Raw genomic sequence first — 12,198 nt, 5'->3', positions numbered from 1 at the left:
GGTGCCTGCAGAGCTAGAAGAGGGCATTGGATGCCCTGGCGCTGGAGTTACTGGTGGCTGTGAACCATCCAGCATGGGTACTGGGAATCAGACCCAAATCCTCCGGAAGACTAGTAGGCACTCGGCTGTTGAGCCATCTCTCAAAGGCAGCTCCATATATTCTTTCTAATGTTTCTTAATTATTTTTCCAAGAAAATACTAAACTGTGTTTAATTGGTGATTTTATTTTATAGTATTTATCTAGAGAACAATATATAATTAAAATAAATGATATGCAATAAAAATGTTTTGCATATTAAATATATATATATATTCTTCCTAAAAATAGCCAGCTCATTTATATCAGATATTTATCTCTAGAGAATGATAGTGGGTGCTATCATTTACTGAGCAGAAAGTATAAATTAGAAGTTTGACTTTACTTATGTGAATAAATTCCAGAAGCCATCCTACAGAACAGGTATTATTTACCCTCACAATGAACAAAAAGGTACTTAATTACTTTAGTTAATATTCCCATTATTGTAAATGTTAATGCCAGCATTAAACACCTACACCTATGTAGATACAAATGATATTTTAAGTGCCTAACCTATATTATCTCACTTAGTCCTTAAATAACCTACTCTATGAAGTTAGCTACCTTTAGTATCACTGCTTTAAATATTAGAAAGCTAAGCACAATGAGAGTAAATTGTCTTCCTGCTATTAAGTCCCTGGGCTTTGACATCAACAAGTTTGAATCCTTGATATTTTTGGTAAATAGCTACCTTTCCCAAGACTAATTTCCCCAGATGATTAAGCTGCTTTCCTAAGTGATCCTAATCTTGACAAAAGTCCTCCAGGGTGTCATGTAGAAAAGGGAAGCTGCCTGTTCTCAGTCTCTGAGAATTTTCTCCATTCACGGTCCCTGTCTTGCTGGGCTGCCTCTTCTGTGCAGACTTCAGCAGGGGCCTCTGACCTGGCCTCAAGTCATGGAATCTTCTCATTACACATCCAGGAACAGTCTGTTTGCATTCATTTTGGCAAAGGTGAGTGCTATCACTTGGGTGTCCTTTGTATAAATGCTCCATGCAGAAGGAGGAGCATTGTCGGTCTCATAGATGGCCATTTACTGAATCAGAGAAGCATTTTGACTCTAAAATTGTAAAACACAATCTGGCAGCAGAATTATTATTCAGGAAAACCAGCCCACATAGTTTAGTCTTACTGCTAATCTTAAACTTCCCAGTTTTCATTATGACCAACACAACACCCTTCTTATCATTTGCTCTGGTCTTGTTTTATTTTTATTATATTGGAGCAAATACCATAATACTCCTTAAAAAGTCTCCTAAAGTCTAACATGAATAAGTTTTATTTGTGATTTAACCAGTGACAACTATAGAATATAAGTATGTCAACAAAATATTGAGTCATATGATTCCTCACTGGAAAGAATAAATGTGATCCTACTGTAGTAAACTCACACTAGTCTGTGGTGAGGGTAGGGCAAGTACCCAGAAGAAGTGCAAGAACAAAGGCATGGGAGATGGCACCAGCAAGGAAACCTAAAGATGCTTGATTCGGGTGGGCACTGAGTGCCCAGAAAGGAAGAACAAAGAGCGGAAGTAAGTAGCAGGCATAGATTGCAGGCAGTTGCCTGAGCTCAAGAGAAGAGCAGTCTGAGGGATGCCCACTACTGAGCGAAGCTCAGAGGTCACAGGAAGATGTAAAAACGAAACCCTGAGCTATGAAAAAAAGTGACCACCTGTTCACTCCACCAAGTCAACAAGATCTTGTGTACCTAGGGGCAAGGACCAGGTCAGTTACAAAGTAAGATCCAAAATATTGTTTATGAACAATAGTAATGTTGTGACTTAACAAAAAGATCCACACCAATGAGATGTTGTTTCACCTCTGTGGAAGGGGAAGGGAGGGTATAACAACAGATTTACCTGGTCTCAACTGTGCCAGCAGAATTCACCCCACCCTGCTAGTTTATGGGCTCTTAGGCACAAAGCTGTAGTCAAGACTGGCTCTGGAACCAGACTGTCTTTGGCAGAAGGTGAAGGACAGCATTGCCTCTATATGTGAGAAAAGGAGGAAGAACACAAAGAGACTGTACTTCCTATCTAACTATGAAGGTGCAAACTGGTCTAAGAGTTCATCAGGTTCTTTGGAGAGGAGGGTCTGTGAATCTCATGAGGCACTGGTAGTCTGCCCTACCTGCAGGTTCAGCATCACTGCCAATGTGCCTCTGACACTAATAGCTACCAATTGAGAGCACTAGAACACATCTGCAGTCTATCCCTCCTGTGTTCATGCTAAAGCAACAGGCATCTAAAGGTACATCCACCCATGGTCACCTTGCAGGTAGATGCTTTCCTCCCTCAACTTCGGAAACGAGCAATTGCAACATAAGAGTCTACAGCAGAAACTTTCATTATCTGACCCATTCCAGAAAAAGTCGGTCAATGCCTGCCTGAGACATACTAGTCATTCTAGAGGCAAACTTACACATAAAAACAGGCAGAACAATGAAAAATTTAAATTGTGATGCTAGAAAAGACAGAACACACCACTGTCATATAGCACAGCCAAATCAGATCAGAGAATTAGGGGCACAAACAATAGGCATTTTATTATTAGATACCAATATGGTCCACTTCTCCAGACAGACAGCTAGTTAGCTAGATGATAGCTTTCATACTCCAAAGTTATATGTACCTTTCACAATACAGTGTCAACTCTTTTTGGAATAGTAAATCTGTCTTCCCTGCTTTGTTGGCACTTGCCTACATGTTGATGCCGCACTAACACTACTCTGCCCACCTGCTGTGGAGATCTCCAAGTCCCACAGTGGACACTTGTCCCTCATGAGCTAATCTGGTGCTCAGTACATGTGCTGACCGCTGTAAGGAGGCTAGACGGTTCAGCTGAAATCATCCCTGAAATATGCAGAGTGTGTGTCCAAGAAAAACTAGGAAAGCATAAAAAAAGAGGCGTGGCTTATTAATTTGATTTTCCTTGAGGCGTTGTCTGATGTCTGATGAAAACTTTACTATTACATTACTATTAATCCCCACTTAAGGAAGCTCACACAGTCTCTCACTCCATAAGTATTCTTGAGGACTTAACCCCGTGTCTGAACTATACTATTGGGAACCACTTCGTATCAGAAAAATCTATCTAGTATTATTTTTGAATTTTTCATTTTCACTGGTATACTATTTTTCAAACACTTGAGGTTTGTAGAATAATTGTAGGGATTTTATCGTATTGAAAAAGAAAAGGTAATTCATAACAACAAATAGCAACTACAACCATATATTCTGTAAGAAAGAAAATCTTTTCAAACTGAACAAACTAATAAAGTTAGTGGAAAATCAAGAGATGGTATTTTCATCAACTTCTTCAAAAAATGTCAGGAGAGAGTAGAGGGGTGGGGTGGAACTGGGGGGTGTGGATGCAGAGGGGAGGTGTGGGGGGCTGGGAAGAATGAGGGAAGAGGGGAAGTGTGGGAGGAACTGGGGAGAAAAACTCTGGTCAGGATGTATTGTATTAGAGTAGAAAAAATCAAATCAAATCAAGTTGAGGGTTTTCAAATATTTTAAGTTTTGTCTGTTTCCTTCCGATGTCAGAAGCTATGCTCACTGTGGAGCTACAGAACTGGGACTTTAACGGATGGGTGGCCGATGCATCTTATGTTTGAATGATATTCTAATTAAAAACTTGAAAGGTTAGTCTTTAAAGAAAGATTCAACAATTTGTGAACTTAGGCAAATGAAGATGAAAAAAATTTTAAATGAATGGAAAGTGGGTTTTGTCTCAAAAGTTATATTTTTTCATGATAAATAGGAGTGGCCATTAGGATATCTCCATAGTACTCAAATAACATAGAAAGATTTTTATAAGAAATCCTGTGTTCTCACTAATTTTCTGTTGAGGTGGAACTTGTACTACATGGGAAGCTGCTTCACATTGGCAAGACAACAGGAATACTACTGGCAATTTCTTTATGATTCTTGACTACACCAGCATGCTAGAACTGTCATTGGGAAATGAAGCTTTAAAAGAATTCATGTGGGATGCTGACTCTTATTCCTTCTCTCTCATACACATGGAAAATACATAAATAATCCTTACTTCTACAATAATTGAACTATCAGCCATTAAGTTATAAAGTAACATGTACATTTTACTGAGCTGTAGATGACACAAAGAGAAAACACAATGGTCAGATACCTAAAGTTTATATAGTTTCCAACCTGTTGCCTCTTATTTAAAAAAAAAAATCAAAAAAACCCCCACACAGGCAGACCTCTCACTTTTGATAAAATTGTAACTCAGAAACCCAGGCAACACTCCCAAGGTTCCATAACTCTTCTTGGAACCACTTTAATTCTTAATGTCTTAATTACTTGCACTTTTTAAATAATTGAAACTCTCTAGCAAAACAAAGATGAGATGGATCTTATTCTATCTGACCAGCATAATAGTCTAATCTTATTCTCAAAGAAGAAAAATAAGAATTATGGTGATAAAACTGTGCTCTCAAATAGAAAAATTAGAGCTTTTTTGCACACACACACACACACACACACACACACACATTCATAAGCATCATGCACACATAGAGACATACACATACATACATAGAGAAACATAAAGACACACACACATGAATTTTGTATTACTTGATGCATAAATTCAGATAAATAGAACGAACTATATGTTGTGCTGAAAAACTTAGCATGAAACTAGAGTAGTATGCCCTAAAAAGTAACAGACTAGTAAAGACCATTTCTTACTCATCTCCTCAATAGCAGCTTGTGCAGACACCTAATATCTATAAAGTTAAAATGCACCTTTAGACTATGATCATTTTCTGCTACATGCTTTTAACTCAAAGTGAAAGAAGCAGCAGCATGCTTTCATCACTGGTCACTCAGTATTTGCAGGACACAACAGCTGGAAATTTCTCCTGGATGCCTACACAATTCACGGGGGAATACAACACACTATAGAAAATGATGGTCTTACCATATGATATAAGACTGCAAGCCCACCCACGTTACCTCCCCAAATCTCCTCCCAATACTCTTCCTCAGTCTGTTTATTGGGAATGAAGCTCTTTACCAGGAGATACAATTCCATGCATACTTTATGAAAAAATCATATGTATTTATTGAATAAATTCAGGAATGACAGGAGCTTCATGACAATTTGCAATTACAAACATCTTTACACACCAAATTTTCAGAAATTAAATCTTTTAATGATTAATATTACATAATGATTTATATTTACATAATGATGCTTTTGTAGAATAAGTTTCTCTGTAGCCTTGGGTAAAGATATCAATGAAAGGAATGATCTGAATCCCAATTGTTTTCTCTACATTTAAAAGAGGGTGGGCCTTTCTAGGGTATGATAAATATGCAATGCAACAACATTTCACTGACATGCTTCAGTCTGAATAAAAAGTGATAGAGCAACTTGAACTAAATAACTAATAATTAACTCCTGTTGTAGGATTCCCCTCTGTATGCTTTGAATACCATTGGTTAATAAAGAAACTGTCTTAGGCCTATAATAGAGTAGAGTACAGCTAGGTGGGGAAAAGTAAACTGAATGCTGGAAGAAAGGAGTTGGAGTCAGAGGGAAGCCATGGAGCTGCCGCCTGAGACAGATACACTGGAACCTTGATGGGTAGGCCACAAGTTTCATGGTAAAATATAAAATAATGGAAGTGGATTAAATTAAGATTTAAAGCTAGCCAATAAGAAGTTAGAGCTAATAGGCCAAGCGGTAATTTAACTAATACAGTTTCTTATAGCAGAAGGACACTTGTTTGTCCTGGCCACTTAGCCCTGACATAATCAAACAGAAACTGTATTAATTAAAACAGTTCTTAGTGGCTAACTCTTACATATTAATTTAACCATTTTTTTAAAAAAATCTGTATAGCCACACACGCTGACACACACACAATAAAGTTCCGGCACCTGTTTCCAGCAGGGATACATGGCATCTCTCTGACTCCATCCTTCTTTCTCCCAGCATTCAGATTAGTTTTCCCTATTTACCTAAGTTCTACCCTATCATCAGGCACAAAGCAGCTTTTTAATTCATCAATGGTAATCACAGTATACAGAGAAAAATCCCACATCAGTTTCTGTGTGGTTATTTTGTGAGTCTGGGTGGCTGGGAAACAAACAAGTGGCCTCCTACAACATATTGGCACCCAATATGGCCAACTAAAGCCACTTAAAACCTGAGAGAGGTTGGAAAGGAGTCCTAAACACAAAAGAATAGAATTAAACATGACTTCTTGGTAGCCAGCACTTTGCTGACAGCATGCTGCTGCTCCGTCTAATGAGTTCTTTGTGATTCAGCAATAGCAGCAAAAATGTCAAGGTTTTGAAATGACGGCTTTCTGGGCCATGCTGTCAGCATGAGCTCTGACTCTTTTAGAAGGATGAGCACTTAAATGGGGTTTATGTGCAGTATGTTTAAAGTTACTTGGTGACAGCATGGGCCAACTGGTTATCAGAATTTAGGTGGTAAGGACAGCTAGCACCTGGCAGTCTCATAGGCAGTGAAGGACTTCCTCCATGTTGGACAGGGTGAAACAAGCAGGCAGAGCCATATAAGCCCTAGCACAGTCACTGCTTAGTTTTTAAAGAAGAACTTAGCATTTTAAGAAGCAGTTCTGATTAGAAAGGCTTATAGATACACAATAAAGACAAATTCAGATGACAAAGACCTCTAAATGGATCACCGTGTTGGATAAATGTATGTAGGCTTGGCAGAGAGAAGAAAAGGTGTATAGAGAGTTATAAAAAGAGGTAAATTGTTTTAAAATAAATAAAGCAAAGTCTTTAAAGAGACAGAGTAAACATGTAGAAAAGTAATAGAGTAAGAAAAATAAGCCACATGAAGATGGGATGTACATAGAATGTCTGGATTATGTATATTATTGTGTTTTCTTTAAATTATTTGGCTGTGAAGGAGCTAACTACAGAGAGACATTTCATTGTATGGACTGCCAAGACAAACCAACATAGAAGTATCTTGACTTTAAAATTTGGGTCTAAGGATATGTTGCTTTGAAAAAGAGGTTCTTCTTTTGTTTCCACAGAGAATGAGAACCTGTGGAATCTTTCCAGACTAATGTGGTTTTATGAACCAAGACCCCCTGAAAGGTTGCTGTGAACACCCCCAGAAATTACTTTATTCAAGAAAAAACAGGAAGAAGTTTGAATAGAACTATGCCCAAATTCCCTAAATGATTGTTTATAAGTGTTTGTTTACATTTAAAGGGGGATATGCTATAGAAATTTGCATTGGTGTGGATCTTGGTTTATTGATACAAATTCAAGGTCAATTTTGTTATACTGTATATGTGTGTGTGTGTGCTCTTTATTAAGGTATTGTGTTTGTATAGCTCATTTAAAAATATAATATATAATTAAGAAATATAGGTTAATCATCTATAATAGTCAAACTTGTAGTCATGTTTTCTAAATATATAGAGATATATTTCAGTTAGATAGGTATTCTTCAAATCTTTCAGAGACCTTAAGAATATGATGTTTATAATGTTTTAAGAACTTATGCTTTTTCATGACAATGAGACGCATGTGCTCCTGGCAGCACCAATCTACTTCAAGAGGAAAATGGGCACTGAAGAGACTCCTTACAGTATTGATTAGCCATTTGGGTAAGAAACTGCTCTTGGCTAGCCAGCTTGATGCTATGCTGTATGCTGAACAAGCAAGACCCACAGAGAAATGACTGCTGAACTTTCTTGAAAGTTAGATGGTCCTTCAGAGTTCCTATTTCATGGAAGAGTCTGCCAGACATTCTGTAGGGCACAGAAGAAAGTGACTGACAAACTGCTAATATAGATGGAACTGTCTTTGAAATTTCCTGCTTCATGGAAAAGTCTGTGATATTATGGGCTTGTAGGCTGAATATGGATGCCCCAAAAATACAGAAGAAATTTGGGTGACTATCCAGGTAGTGAGATGTCTCTGTCAATTCTAGAGGTTTGGAAGTTGCTTACAATGTACTTCCTGTTTACTTAGGTAATATTATATCTTCCTACAGTCTTTGATGGAGTTGAAGAATTGATACTTAAAGTTTTCCTTAGTTATGATAAAAGATAAAGTAGATATAAATATTGTAAGTATAATTCTTGCTTCATAACTGTTTTGTTATATGTAATTTTACTATGTTAAAGTTAAAGTTTTCCTTTTTATTTAAACAGAAAAGGGAGGTGATGTGGGATTCCCCTCTATATGCTGTAAATACCATTGGTTAATAAAGAAACTGTCTTAAGCCTATGATAGGATAGAGTGGAGTTAGGCAGGGAAAACTAAACTGAATGCTGGAAGAAGCAAGGTGGAGTAAGGGAGAAACCATGGAGCTGCCGCTGGAGACAAACCTGCTGGAATCTTGCTGGTAGGCCACAAGCCTCATAGTAAAATATAAAATAATGAAAATGGGTAAAATTAAGATGTAGAAGCTAGCCAATAAGAAGTTATAGCTAATAGGCCAAGCAGTGGTTTAGTTAATACAGTTTCTGTGTGGTTATTTCAGGAGTCTGGTGGCTGAGAAACAAACAAGTGGCCTCCTACAACAATCTCTTCATATTCCAACTCCAATACACATAGTAACTCAATACATGCCAAAATTTTGATTTAAATATGTAAAATTTATGTACATATATGCAAATATACCCATATCTGAAAGAAAACTACCATAGCACATTAGAAAGAAAGAAATAGAAAAGAGATGAAAAAAATGGGAGAGTACTAGAAAATTCAAAAGTAACAAAAGCTAATAAATAAACTTTACTATGAAATCATTATAAATAAGAAACTTTCAAAGATTATAAATTATTTTAAATTTAAGAAGCAATGCTTATTTTTCCTGGAAGATACATCTTTAAAACAAACCATGTAAAAAAATTAAGCAAATGAGAACACAAGAGTAGGGAAGGAATGCCTATCTATCACAAACTGTAAGAAGTCTCATACAAGAAAGTCAATATGAAAATACAAAGTCCAAGTCTAAAAGCGTTAATATTGCTAAAAACAGGAACTTCTGTTCCAGCCAAAGGAAAGCTGGTTTACTTCAAGAAAACTTTAAGCTGGTTTACTATAAGTAGTCTCCAAGAGCAGCAAAATGAAGTTTCAAAAACAACAAACATGCAGCCCTAAGACTCTCCTTTAACTAGATCCATGGCAACATTAGATATTTGACGGCATCTAAATTCTGTTTGGTGATTTTAGTTCCAGAGGTGTAACTCCTGCTTGGGAAATTCTCATAGTGTGACCTGCTGTGAATATCCTCAGATATTTGAGCAGTATTTTTAGATACAGATAGTGGGTATCTTAAGTTACATCCTGAGAGTCGAGGGCTAAGAACTCTCTGAGCAGAAATTTGGAGAAAGGAGGTGAGTTTCTCAAGGTCTAAAATCTGACAGGGGAAGGAAAGCAGAGAGAGAGAGCTTTACCCTACACATATAATGCTCACTGTACACACCAGAGACTGAGTATATACCATCATGGTTTATGAGTTGTGTAACATGAAGGGGGCCTGCTTGTTGAGGGTTGCTGTCCTTCCCAGTACCTCCAGCTATTTAGCCCCAAAGAAAATCACACAGAGATCTCTTTAAGTTATAAAGCTGATTGGCCCATGAGGTTGGGCTACTTATTAGCTCTTATAGCTTATATTAACCCATTATTTTGATCTATGTTAGCCATGTGGCTCAGTACCTTTTTCAGTGGAGCAGATGACATCCTGCTGCTTCACTGATCTGGTAGGAGTGGGAGAAATCAACTTCCTCCTTACCAGAATTCTCCTGTTCTCCTAGCATCATTTCTACTTCCTGTTTGGTTTTCCTGCCTATACTTCCTGCCTGACCAATCAGCGTTTATTTAAAACATGATTGACAGAATACAGACGATTCTCCCGCACCAGAGTTGCCTCTGCATTAGGCATTCAGAGGAAAAATGTAAATGTTACTTCCCTCTTTGGATGTAAGCCCACTGATTTATAGAAGCTTTACAAATACTTTTTTATGTTTAAACAATCACACTAATAAAGCATGATTTATAAAATCCTGAATAAGGCTAAAGGATGCAAAAGAAGAAAAAGAAAGCCCAGTTTAGGACTTATAGGAAAATTCCAAGTTGGAATCACTTAGGGGGAAAAATGACAGCATTAGACAAAATAATATGAGTACAAAATTAAAAGTACAAGCCAAGCTGTGGTGGCACATACCTTTAATCCAAGTACTCGGGAGGCAGGGGCAGGCAGAACTCTATGAGTTTAAGGCCAGCCTGATCTACAAGAGCGAGTTCCAGGACAGTCTCCAAAGCTACAAAGAAACCCTGTCTCATTGTCCGCTATGTTCAGCAAGTCCGGTTTTATCCCATGCTTTTTCAGATTCAGGCCCGCTGGCCTCAGTGAATTCCCGAACGAACATCCCCATTGTCTCAGAGTGTGGGTGTACCCCTCGAGGTCCTGAGTTCCTTGCTCGTGCTCCCCCTCCTTCTATTGAGGACTACTGAGAACTCAAGAACAATGGCAATGGGTTTTTGATCCTACTGCACGTGCTGGCTCTGGGGGGGCCTGGGCAGTTTGGATGCTCAACTTACTAAACCTGGATGGAGGTGGGCGGTCCTTGGACTTCCCACAGGTCAGGGAGCCCTGATGGCTCTTCAGGCTGATGGGGGAGAGGGACTTGATCGGGGAGGGGGAGGGAAATGGGAGGCGGTGGCGGGGAGGAGGCGGAGATCCTTAATAAATAAATAAATTAAAAAAAAAAAAGAAACCCTGTCTCAGAAGAAAAAAATTAAAAGTACAATGAAAAGCAACTGTAATGGCGAGATGAAACACATTTGCTTTACTGGGTGTTTAATTAGTCTTAAGACTGTTGAAATGATTGAATTTTTGAACAAACTATGAATGATAGAATAATTTGCTGAGCTAAAAAGGAATATAGATCAAAGACAGAATAAAACAAGTTCACATGCTATCAAGAAGGAAGAGCATAGCACATAGAAAGATCAATGTGTAGGAGCCATGGGGACCTCTGGTGCAGACAAAGAAGTGATACATCACCCTCTTGAACAACAAACACAAATACTGTGCACAAACACATAGGTTAAGACTCATTCTGAAATAAATAGTTTACTTGTATTGTATGTAGATGGGTGGATGGATGAATAGAGGATTGAGAATATGATTGAAAAATGGATCCGCAACATTGTTAAATTATTTCGCCTTGGGATCGGTAGTAATGGCATAAAGGGAAGATGCCATCTCTCTTTCATTGCATGTACTTAAGGGTAGTTTTACTCCAGTACAATGGAATGTAGTATTTAACAATGATTCATTTATTTGTTAAGCCAAGTACATTTACCAAAATAAAGGAGAAATGAACAAATACTAACTTTAAAATTTCACTCAATTTAAATAATTCCAAAGATAAACCAAACAGACATATTTATTATATACATACATATTAGCAAAATCATTTATCCTTTGGCTTCTTTGCTGGCCTGAAGGAAGTGATGAATGAACTTATTATGGCAAACATGTTTTGGACACTGGTGGCCTGGAAGCTAAAGTAATCCTTGGGCATCCTACCTGTGTAGGGCATTATATTTCCTCAAATGAAATGAAACTGAGGTTCTTTGGAGCATCCTGAAGGTTCATAGACACCTGTTATTTGGTAGTGACAGGTGTGTGTGTGCTGAGCTATAGAAATGAGCTTCCTGTGGGTGTCTCATTTCTTAATTCCCTAGGGCTTTTGACCTTTGGCTGGACAATAGGAAGGAATGGAGGATTACAATTTGGAGGAGAGGTTAAAGATGATAACACTACCTAGTGGAGACTAGCTCTCTCATCTCCATTTCTGTCTATTATTTCCTTTCTTGTTCAAAACAACCAAAGAATGTACAAGGATCTATGTGAACTAAAATAAATAAGTAAATAAGCTTAGATTCTAACACACAGGCCAAAAAGCTGAACACCCTGTGAACTACAAGGGCATAAATAAGACATCAGAGAACCTGCAACCTTGAGAGACATCAAAGTCATCCACTGGTAGTTGGCAACTAGTGAGGGAAAAAATGCCTACATCAACATAAATAAAACAAAGGAGCGATGGTGGCGCACGCCTTTAATCCCAGCACT

The 12,198-nt window shown here is 37.9% G+C and overlaps 1 protein-coding gene across 1 annotated transcript in view; it reads right to left on the bottom strand.

Moving 5' to 3' along the window:
- The window catches only part of Eya4 (EYA transcriptional coactivator and phosphatase 4), a 253,733-nt gene that overhangs the window by 177,253 nt on the left and 64,282 nt on the right, over positions 1-12,198 (bottom strand). The window lies entirely within an intron of this gene.

Source organism: Microtus ochrogaster, linkage group LG4 (assembly GCF_000317375.1).
Source record: "Microtus ochrogaster isolate Prairie Vole_2 linkage group LG4, MicOch1.0, whole genome shotgun sequence".
Taxonomy (NCBI): domain Eukaryota; kingdom Metazoa; phylum Chordata; class Mammalia; order Rodentia; family Cricetidae; genus Microtus; species Microtus ochrogaster.
The sequence above is the reverse complement of the archived record's forward strand: the minus strand, read 5'-3'. Positions and strand labels throughout refer to the sequence as shown.